Below are 12523 nucleotides of genomic sequence, written 5' to 3'. Positions count from 1 at the left end.
AGAAATTTTGTGGAAAGGTTGTCTATACGTTCGTCTGCGAGCAGGATATCTCTAAAAGTTATGGGCGTATTCGGAAGAAATTTTGTGGAAAGGTTGTCTATATGTTTGGCTGTTTGTTTGTCTGTTTGACTGCGAGCAGGATATCTCTAAAAATTATAGGCGAATTCGGACGAAATTTTGTGCACAGGTTGTCTGTTTGTCTGTGAGCAGGATATCTTAAAGTTGTGGGCGAATTCGGAAGAAATTTTGTGGAGAGGTTGTCTATACGTTTGTCTGCGAGCAGGATATCTCTGAAGGTTATGGGCGAATTCGGACGAAATTTTATAGACAGGTTGTCTGTCTGCGAGCAGGATGGCTCTAAAAGTTATCGGCAAATTCGGAAGAAATTTTGTGGAAAGGTTGTCTCTATGTTTGTCTGTTTGTTTGTCTGTTTGTTTGTCTGTTTGACTGCGAGCAGGATATCTCTAAAAATTATGGGCGAATTCGGAAGAAATTTTGTGGAAGGGTCGTCTATACGTTTGTCTGTTTGTTTGTCTGTGAGCAGGATATCTCGAAAATTATGGGCGAATTCGGACGAAATTTTGTGCACAGGTTATCTGTTTGTCTGTGAGCAGGATATCTCTAAAAGTTATGGGCGAATTCGGACGAAATGTTGTGGAAAGGTTGTCTATACGTTTGTCTGTTTGTTTGTCTGTGAGCAGGATATCTCTAAAAATTATGGGCGAATTCAGACGAAATTCTGTGGACAGGTTGTCTGTTGTCTGTGAGCAGGATATCTCTCAAGATTATGGGCGAATTCGGACGAAATTTTGTGGAAAGGTTGTCTATACGTTTGTCTGTTTGTTTGTCTGTGAGCAGGATATCTCTAAAAATTATGGGCGAATTCAGACGAAATTCTGTGGACAGGTTGTCTGTTTATCTGCGAGCAGGATATCTCCAAAGATTATGGGCGCATTCGGACGAAATTTTGTGGACAGGTTGTCTGTCTATCTGCGAGCAAGATATCTCCAAAGATTATGGGCGAATTCGGACGAAATTTTATGGACAGGTTGTCTGTCTGTTTTTCGATTATTCACCATTGAAAGTTAATAGGGCCGAAAACGAAACGTATCGTGATATTTTAAAAAGTCGTGGACGAGTTAAGACAAAAGTCGGTGGACAGGTTGGTGTGTGGACAAAGAGAAATTGATTCGATTTTCGTAAAGATCCAAATCTGGATTAGAGATTTTTTTCTTCATGGTTCTTCACTATTGAGTGATAAGGCCAAAACAATATATAGCATGATTTTTCAAAAGGTTGTGGACGTATTTGACAAAACTTGGTGGACAGGTCGGGTGTGTGACAAGGAAGACTTGATTGGAGTTTGGTGAAGAGTTGAATCTTGATACGAGCATTTTAACATTTTTTAAAGTCATTCTTCCCCATTGAAAGATAGGACCAAAACGATATGTAGCACCATATCGGAAAAAGTTGTGAATGATTTATGACAAAACTCGGTTGATGAGTTGGGTGACAAGAACAAGCCGATTCGATTTTGGTTCAGGTCCGAATGCAGATCCGGCCTATCAGTGGGACACAAAATGTCAACTGTTCACCAGAGTACTTTTCTGGTCTTAATTTTGCAATAATTAACACCAACTGAAGATATATATCGACTAAACATCTTCCTACAAACTTAATCATTTTATTTGATGATTAATTTCAGTCCATGAGCTTAAACGCATCAATTACTCTATGGATATTAAATGACGATATGTATGATCCTTTCTTGCTACCCTACCTACCTGTCTATGGAATATAAAGGTCCCTCCATTCATGATTGGCTGATGTCAGAGGTAATCAAGTCCATATTTGCACCTGTTTTCTACCTTTTTGCCTGTATATCTAATTAACAAAGTCCGACATACTCCACACAAGCAAAGCTCGAGTGAAACATTTCACACACATTGAAAAAGTCCTTCACTCAATCAATGAGGAACTAAAGTATTATCGAGATATTGATGAATAATCCATGAAGTTCTCTTGTGTTTCAGCTTCAAACTCTTACTCTTAAATGTGAGTACTTGGCAGGTTAACCTGAAGCCCATGTGTCTCTGATAGGCTTACAGAGGTAAGACCTTGAAGCAAGCTCAAAGTGGAGTGGAAGTCTGTTAATGCGCCTTGCCTGCGGCTTTTAAAGCATCGCACGAAGGTAAGAAAGTGCTGAGCTTAGAGCAGAGGCCAAAAGTTCCCGTTTGCTCAATCTCCGACATGGCCTGGCGATGACTCTGCACCGCTCGTGCTGTGGTAGGGTAATCCCTGTGCCCCAAGGGGCTAAAGAGTGACGCCTGGATCCCAAGGAGTGGCAGACATGTTGGGGGTGGATCCAGATAGATGAAACAATGAGGAGTTCAAAGAGCCTCATCCCAAACTTTTTTTTTTTCTTTCACTGTGGGAACAAGGGACAGGTGAACTAGACGGATGAAAGCCTGCCTAGGAATGTGGCAAGCAGTGGGGAACAGTCCTCATGATGTTTACGGACTGTAAACATCAATGTGTGATTCTGTACCTCATTCAACAACTCATTCACCTGCTCACCTCATCCTAAGAGCAGTAGTAAGGCCTATAAAATCAACAAGCGTGTACGAGCCTCCAACCTTGATTTTGCCAAACCTCCAACAAGCGTGAACAGATGCCAACGATGGGTTTGCATCATTTCTGGGAGTGCAACTACACTCCAGAAATATGGCACTTAATTTCGGATTTGACCAAACGCCTACTCTTTTTGGAAATTACTGTGGGATCTTCAACGTCCACGAGCGAAGGCAAGACTTTGTCATGGGTTTACATACGTGGAATAGGTATGGAATTTTAAGTTCTCTCTGCAATTAAGAATCTCTGCAATCTGCAATCTCTGCAACTCTGCAATTTAAGTTCTCTCTGCAATTTTCAATAATTACCTCCACCACCTATGGTGGACGGAGGTTATGTTTTCACCCCTGTCTGTCTGTCTGTTTGTTAATTAATTGCAAAATCGAAGTTTTTTTTCAAGCATATTTGTTGGTGTTGTGCATTATTCTGTCTGTCTGTTTGCATGTCAATTGCCTACAGGTCACAATTTCAAACCGATCTTCACAAAACTTCACCAGATGGTAGAGTTGGTCATAAGGAAGAAGCCAGTTGATTGAGGTCGAAGGTCATCTTGAGGTCCAATTTCTAAAATTGTCATTTTTCATCCGAATGACTTGGAAATTGAACAACAATAACATAGTGCATCACTAAATTGGGAAAGCAACTCGAGCTTTTATGGTCAAAAGGTCAATTCAAGGTCAAACTTCTAATATCAATTTTGATCTTAAAAATCATCAATTTTCATCCTATTAACTTGAAAATTAAACAGCAATTACATAGTGCATCATTGAATTGGGAAACCAACGATTTTTGAGGTCAAAAAGTCAAAGGACTACTGAAGGTCAAACTTATAATATCATCAATTTTCACATGAAAAATCATCAATTGTAATCCGATTCATCAGAGATTTGATTAAGATCGTCAATTTTAATCTTCATTAAAAGGACAATTTGATGCATCCATGGCAACCTTTTTGGGGGGAAGGGGTGGACTTTGCAAGTACCGTGCTCTGCATGACGTCTTCTTTTTTGTTATTTTGTGACCAGGATATCTCAAAAACTTGTTCTTAAGGATTCGGCTGAAAATTGGTAGAGAGGTTGGGTATGTGATAAGGGCGAAATGATTAGAATCAGGGGTTCTTAACCTTTTTCCCTGTCAAGACCCCCAACGGATTGCCCACGAAGTCCCCATACCCCCTTCGCCAGACTGCTGACTGGCCAAGGCGCACCGTAGGTGCGCATAGCTAGGGGGGACTGGGGACATGTCCCCCTAGAATTTTTTTGATTTCTAGGTGCTCTGTGGTGCATTCTGAGGGGTGTTTTTACATTAATTGCCTATTTTTGTGGATGAAAATTGGTAACTTCTTACCCAGAAAATGGCCCAAGTTCGGGGATCCGTGCCTGATTACCAGTCCCATTCGGTTCCAGTGTGACTTCAAAATATCTCAATAGCTTAGTTTTGCATATGAATAATTAGGAACAGAACAGGAAAGAAAATCATTAGTATTTTATCCCTATTTATTTCTTTGCTTGTTAACAAAGAAACAAAACAAACTAAACTAAAAACAAACTTACGAGTCCCATACCCCTGGATTTTGGTCCCCATACCCCCAAGGGGTATGGATACCCCAGGTTAAGAACCCCAGGATTCGATTTTGGTGAAGATAAATATCCGGATCTGAATCAGGGAAAATTTAAAAGTGATTCTTCACCATCGAATGATAGGGCTAAAACCAATAGAAAGCATGATATCTCAAAAATGTTATGGACAGACTCGGACAAAACTTGGTGTACAGGTTGGGTGTGTGACACGGACAAACCAATTCGATTTTGGTGAAGATCCCAATCTGGATCCGGATACGAGAATTCAATTTTTTTATAAGTGATCGGGCCAAAAATGATGTGCAACATGATATTTCAAAAAATTGTGGACGACTTCTGACAAAACTTGGTGGATGAGTTGGGTAAGTGACAAGCACAACCAGATTAGATTTTGGTCTGGTTCAGGCCCGAATCCAGACCTGACTTATCAGTGGGATACAAAAAGTAAACTGTACAGCATGGCGGAGGTATGCGCTCGACCGGGTCTCTGTTTTAGTTTTCTCTGCATTACTATTTGTTTTCAATATCTGCGTTCACCCTTCTCCCAAGTACTCCTCAATGTAAGGATCGCAAAGCCTAATCCTATGAGTGTCTCTATCAAATACATACACTACGACTACGACTACTACTACTACTACAACAACTACTACGACGACGACGACGACGACGACGACGACTACGACTACTACTACTACGACCATTATTACTACTACTACTACTACTACCACTACTACTACTACGTCGCTACACGTTTTTCCTCCTTCTCCAGCTGTTCTACTATTCACGATTCTTCTTCTTCTTCTTCGTCCTCCTCCTTTTTTTATTTTGCTTTGGTATTTTGAATCGACTTGGTTCATTTGGTTATTTTACTTTCACGCTGTAATGTGTCAAACGGACATGGCAGTTTGAGTGCACTGTCACTCTTTTATTGTGCTCACAAAACCAAAAAACATAGGGGCAATACCCCTGGCGCTCACCTGGTACAATAAACAGTATAATGCACTGACTAAAGGTATTTTAAACCAATTTCGATTTTTGCTAGTTACTAACATAATCATAAGACTTTAAACAAAAACAAAAAAATACCTATTTTGGGGGGAAACCTCCTCCCCTTCCCCACCACCAACCCCGTATACCTCCTCAGATCCCAATTTTTCTAATGCCCTGAACAAACATTGGTACATCACGGGTGATGAAGGTTGTGGTAAAGTTTCATTGAAATTGAGTGTGTAGTTTCTGACAAGAAAGCAAATACCTACTTTGGGGGTCAAACCTGGATCCACTTTGACCCCCGGTAGACTCCCTTAAATCCTTCTTTTTTTTTATGCCATGAACAAACTCTTGTCACAACACAACAAGTATCATTTGTGCCAAGTTTGGTCACAATCCCTTCAGCGGTTTCAGAGAAGAAGTTGCAAGTGTTTACGGACGGACAGACGGACGATGCGCCATCGCATAAGCTCCCCTGAACTTCGTTCCAGGTGACCTAACTAGGGAACCATCCATAGGCCCTGCCTCCACTGTCCGAGGCTGGAGGCTCCACCACTGACTGACTGACCCGACTTCCGGTTGATCCATACGCCACATCCCCCCTCATTAAGTGTGTGAATGCATTAATGATGAATACAGGAGTAATGAAGACACTAGTGAAGAATACAAGGATCATGAATATATGAGTATAGACTACAAATCCAGGTGGATAGACACCTTTCAATCTCTGGATGACCGTCGGGGTAAAAAGTCAACAGATGGTTCCATTGGTGGTGGTGCAACATCCGAGTCGTTAGTGGAAACTGCCTCAGGGAGCGGTGCAGTACCATCTGCAGCAACAATGTTGCTGTTCACAGGTTCAAAAAGTGACGAGACATCATGTTTGAATAATACAGGATCACAGGACTCAAACCGGACATGATCAAGGTGTCTCCGGACGGCTTGATTGTCCTCAAGTTTGATCGTGTAGGACAACAGTCCTCATTTTTGTGAACCCTCCCTGGTAACCAAACCTTTACGTTACCAAAATTTCTCACAAACACAACATCCCCGATGTCTATTGACCGAAATACTGCATTTTTGTCATGACGAAATCTGTGGTTCCATCGATTTTGCTACACCACATCCAGTCTTCGAAAATCCAGTCGTGTACGCAAACGTCATTTCATCAGCAGCTCGGCTGATGTCACCCCCATTGTCGTGTAGGGAGTGATGTGCTGAACGAAAAGCAAACATGATAGTCTGGTCACTGGCAAAGCTTCTCTATGGTAGTGTGTGAGGTTGCTACATGTCTTATTTCAGCATCAATCCATTTAGTGTGAGTATCCATAGCAACAAGGATCATACGGTCTTCGATGAGTCCAGCTGAATCCTCTGCCCTCAGTGAGCCATTCCCAGGGTGGGTGCCGTGGTTTCTTCGCAGGGGCATTTTGACTGCTCTGGCATGGATAGCCGTGTTTCACATGCAGTTCAATGGCTGAGTCAAGGTGAGGCCACCAGACATACTTCTGTGCTTGCGATATCATCCTTCCAATGCCTGGATGACAATTGTGAAGCCGATCTAAAATCCATGTGCACAAGTTGGGGAGAATGACGGATCGGCATCCCCACAGCAAGCGGCCATTACTGACACTTAGGTCATTCTGCCTGGTCTTGTATGAAATACAATTCAATCAGCATCACATAGAAGACCCCATCCATGCTTAGTAGCACGAATGACCTTGGAAGAAAGTGGATCATGCTTGGTGTGCGTTCATATTTGATTAGAATCAATTGGGTTGTCAATCAAAATATTTACTAGGGATATCACGCTGACAGGTATAGGAGGGTCAAACACCGTCCTGAAGTGGAAGACGACTCATGGCATCTGCATTTGAAATTGAAGAGCCAGGTTTATACATATAATGTCGTATTGTCTTAATCATAAGCCGAGAGTGAACATGACCAGCATATAATCCGAGGCAGTAACACCTCTGAGGTTGCTTTTGTTGGACCAAGCAAACTAATCAGTCGTACGTTGTCCGTGTAAATTGTGACAAGCCGACCGAAGACCACGGTGAAATTTCTTCACCCCCAAATACAATGCCAACTCCTTCTTTGTCCAGCTGACTGTCATTCTTCTCAGCAGGAGACAGTGCATGAGATGTGAATGCGATTGGTTTCTCAGTGTGATCTGGCATGATGTGCGACAAAACGGCACCAACCCATGCTGCCTCACATCAAATGACAGACCATGTATGTTTGTGTTGTAGTGAACCAGCACATTTGAAGACTGCAGTATGTCTTTTGACTTTTGGAAGGCAGATGACTCCGTAATGTCCCATTTCCAACTGACGCCATTTTTAATAAGCGATAGTGATCCAAGCATGGTAGCAATGTTTGGGATATACATGCTGTAATAGTGCAGCATGCCAATGTAAGTATCGAGTTCAGAGATGTTCGTAGGATCAGGGGCCTCCTTGATTTCTCCGATCTTCACTTCAGTGCTTCGGCGTCAATATGGTGGGCCAATTATGTCACCAACGGAACAATCCACTCGCACTTGTCTCTCCACAGGCATAGTCCAGAGTCGGAAATAATGCATAGCACACCTTCTAGGTTGTCAAGGTAATCATGCTCTGAGCGGCCAGTGACTAGGATGTCATATTTGTAAACAGTGGAGGACGATTCCCTTCTCCTCGAAGCTCCAGCTCATTTAATCTTCTCCGATTCATCTGGAACCTAGTAGGTGTTGGTTGCAGAACAGGCGACACCTTTTTAGCTTTGGTGTTAAGCTCTGTCCTATCATGAGGCAGGGATCCCCTTCCTCACTGAAGAAGGTGCAGTCATTATCCTTTTCAGCACACATTCCAGCTGCTAGTTGTGGCCGCACAGACCTAGCCCTCTGCCTACAAAGGGTCTGTGTCCCTTTAGTCATTTTCTGTGACTGCTTGTCATTGTTTGGCATATTTTTGTTACTGCCAGCCATTTTTCTTTCCCAAAGAGGCGATAGGGCCTCGGCTGCCTGACAGGGTTCACCGATGACACTCAGGGGAGTCATGCCAAGAAGGTATATGCTAGATTTGTACATCTGTCTGATCGCTTTCTCCTCACTGGTTTGCTTAATAGCTTGCTATCACTCGGGATCACTCACAGGGGAGGTATTCACAACCAAACTTTTCCAGTCTGGCTAATTCTACATCAACTTTTTTCTTGCAAGGTGAGAGGAACTGGGCAGGCTTTGCAGAAAATTAGTTTTCCCTCTCGTTGTCCAGCTGACTAGGGAACCATCCGTCAAAAAGACATCAGTCAAATCAGTTAAAAAACAGTCAAGAAGAAAACTGGAAATTTGATTGGAGGGATTTAGGTGGGGATTAACGAGGGTACAAAAGACCATGGTTTTGGATTGGGGATGACCTGACATGGTGATGAGCAGCTGTCTTGAAGACCTGCAATAAAAATAAAAATAAAGACCTGCAATGACGAATGAAATTGAAGAGGGTGTGAAGTTGGTTCCACAGGTGGGAAAAGAGAGGAACAAATGAATGCAGGTGAACATTTAGTTCGGCTGTGAAGCCCTTCAAATCTTCAATGTCCCAACTTTTTCTCTGAGGATGTCCGGGTGTCTCGCAAGGATGTGCTCTGGTACATTTGGTGGCCTGGAAGCCTATAGTGGGTGGATGTGTTCCCAGTTGAGTTTGATAACATCTAGCCAGTTTGGTCCTCGTAGTGTGTATGGGTCCATCCCCGGGGACAACCAATAGCTGTAATTGGTGAGCATTGTTGCCATAAGTTACTGTAACATCACATGACCCACAGGCTTGTATTGACTCACCAGTACTGTATATGTGGCGTGTTGGATCAGAAACCCACGGAGGCTGGGTTGTTCAGAATTCCCCACCAGATAAAAGGTTGCTTCACTCATGAGTGAGAGAGCAGCACCCATCTCACACCCTATTTCCACATTGCATCCATTTATATTGTTACGTTTGTAGGGGGTAGGGATATCATAGACCAGGTAAAGTGCATAAATTAGCATGCTCCATGTAATGAAATTGTACCTAAGTTGAACCCAGGTGTTTTGCTCTCTCCAACCACCGAGAGGCGTCTATAAGAACTCGGACGACCATCACTCCGAATCATACCTGTGACATATAATCTGTGACAGCGTAGACTCGAATGGTGCGTATATTTAGATGATCCAGGCTTGCTTGCACTGATTGTCAATTGCCGGACTTCTCCTTGATTAAATAATCCTGATTATATTGCATGATCGTATTTTTACAGGTGTTGCCAGAGACAGAATTTGCATTAAACCTACCATTGGGACAATGTTGTGGATTTGACGTTTTACAACAATTAATGCAAATTCGTCTCTTCGTCTTGAACGAGAACGGGACACGAACGAGAATGACATGACCCATAAGATGATCCAAGTGCCGATCTTCGGAGCAGACCCTCAGGCGGCGGACGCGGCCACCGAACTGACACATTGGCTGAAAATCTTGGATAACCAGTTCAAGGCTCAGGAGGCCGTCTCCGAAGAAACAAAACTCGACGTGCTGCAATCAAAGGTGCACCATACCGTGTACATGGCAATTGAACTATGTGAGACGTTCGATGCAGCTGTGGCTGAGCTGAAGTGTATTTACATAAAAAAACGAAGCGTGGTCGATTCACGACATTTGCTCGCGACTCGACGACAACAACCCACGGAGACCTTGGATCAATTTGCTCAAGACCTCCGACACCTACTGAAGGAGAGTACTCCTGTGGTACGCACACATGAACAAGTCTGTGATGACCTTGTTCGCGATTCTTTCGTTGCAGGTATTAGGTCACCGGTCGTCAGACAGAAACTACTTGAAGAAGCCGATTTGACACGAGCCGTAGCACTCCGGCTATCTCACGTGTATACCGAAGCACGGGAAAAATCTGACGCGTATGAACGCCCATACGTCACTGCGGGGACATCTCGACAGACTCGACCGGAGAGAGCTACCGCCGAGGTCGTGGATGGAGCCTCGACACCTCCGCCGGAATCGGAGACCCCGGCAACTCCCGAGGATGCCGATCCGGGCTAGACGGTGGCCGCTGCAGCTGGACCCAAGTCCGGAAGTAACGCTACGTGCTATTTCTGTGGGAATCGAAATCATCCCAGGTATGTTTGCCCTGCTAAAGATGCGAAGTGTCATTTGTGCTCAAAGACAGGACATTTTGCAAAAGTTTGCCGAGCGTCGCGGGGAAAACGAGCCCGCTCGACGATGAATGTGCTTATCTCTGAGCCAGCGGTCCAAACGGCGCGCGGCGCACCTCGCCCGACTTTGATGGGGATCGCCCCTTTCCGTGGGCCCCGAGCTGAGAGTTTGACCTTGGTGAGACTCGCCACGCCGACTAAACAAGTGGCGCAAACACGACAGTACGCGGGGCGACCGTCCTTGGCCGGCATTCTTCCGACACCCTGCCAACTTCCAGGATCGGCCACCCGATCGGCTAATGTTGGCTTTGAAACTCCGCGCGTGGCACGAGCGCCCTCCGGAGGCTGCACGTATGATCTACAAGCTACTTTAACGGCACGAAAGCTGGGAACTTCACGCGTGGCACGTGCGCCCTCTGGAGGCGGCACGACTGGCCTACAAACGACTTCAACGGCACGAAAGACTTTAGCTGGCGTTGGATCCACACGCGAGGCACGAGCGCCTCGCCTTGACGACTCGATAACTACAGGTCCACCTGGCCTGGCTCGTGCTATAATCCCACTCATGATCGAGGGAATTTTTGCTAGTGCTTTAATCGACACGGGATCCACGAATAGTTATGTTGATTTCCGACTTGTGCAGAAACATGGATGGCCGATTCTTGGGAGAAGATGCCGAATCATTATGGCCTCTAAGGGGCTATGGCTTAGCACAAAGGGGGAATGTTGACTGAAGCTTGTGATTAAGGGTCGAATGTTTCCGGATGTGCATCTAATGGTCTTACCAGCATTACGTGCAGAAGTTTTGCTAGGACATGATTTTCTCAAGCGACGTGGACGTTTGGAAATGGAATTTGGTGGTACTGATACTCTTGCTGTGTGTGCTCTTGCAGGGATGGAAATTGAGCCACTGTCGCTGTTCCCCAATATGACCACAGACTGTACACCTGTCGTGGTTAAATCGCGACGCTACTCACGAGCTGACGCGCAATTCTTTGCTGAAGAAACGGCCCAGCTACTAAAGGAAGGTATCATAGAACCTAGTCGGTCGCCATGGCGGGCCCAAGTTCTGGTGGTACGAAGCAAATCGCATCGCAAACGCATGGTAATCGACTATTCGCAGACGATTAATCAGTTTACACAGCTGGACGCCTACCCACTCCCGGGAATGGACTCCCTGCTTCGACAGGTGGCACAGTATTCGGTCTACAGCACTCGATCTGCGTAGTGCGGATCATCAAATCCCCATCTCCAAGGCAGATCGCATCTATACAGCGTTTCAATTGGGTCAGAGGTTATACCAGTTCACCCGGCTACCTTTTGGGGTCACAAACGGAGTCCCTTGTTTTCAGAGGGCTATGGACGACCTCATCACTAAAGAGAACTTGACCGATGTCTTTGTTTATCTGGATAATCTCACGGTTTGCGGGTATGACCAGGAACATCATGATGCTAATCTGAAGCGCTTCCTCGAGGTCGCGCAGAGGTATCGCTTAACTATGAATGAGGCTAAATGTCGTGACTCTGCTCGCACAATAGATCTTCTGGGGTACACCGTGACCCACGGCTCTGTTGCTCCGGATAAGGAGCGTCTGCGACCCTTGCTGGACATGGCACCGCCCTGCGATCGTGCTTCGTTGAAGCGTGCTCTCGGGCTGTTCGCTCACTATTCTACGTGGGTACAAAATTTCTCCGCGAAGCTCCGCCCACTTGTGGACTGCGAAGCGTTCCCCATGAGCCTTGCCGCCAAGGCCGCTTTCAATAGCCTTAAGTCCGACATCGCTGGCGCCGCTGTGGCGACGATTGACGAAAATAAATCTTTTGTTTTGGAAAGTGATGCGTCAGATCATGCGATAGCTGCAACTCTCTCCCAAGGGGGGCGCCCTGTGGCCTTCTTTTCGCGAACTCTCTCCTCCGCTGAGCGGAGACATTCGTCTGTCGAAAAGGAGGCGTATGCCATCGTCGAGTCAATTCGGCGTTGGCGTCCCTATTTGCTCGGACGATGCTTACAAATTATCACGGACCAACAGAGCGTTGCGTTTATGTACGACACCCAGCATGCTCAATGCATTAAGAATGAGAAAATCACTCGCTGGCGGATCGAACTCGCCGATTTCTGCTACACAATCAAATATCGCCCTGGGAG

The sequence above is a fragment of the Myxine glutinosa genome, chromosome 6 (assembly GCF_964187855.1).
Source record: "Myxine glutinosa chromosome 6, kmMyxGlut1.1, whole genome shotgun sequence".
Taxonomy (NCBI): domain Eukaryota; kingdom Metazoa; phylum Chordata; class Myxini; order Myxiniformes; family Myxinidae; genus Myxine; species Myxine glutinosa.
This window is presented reverse-complemented; position numbering follows the sequence as displayed.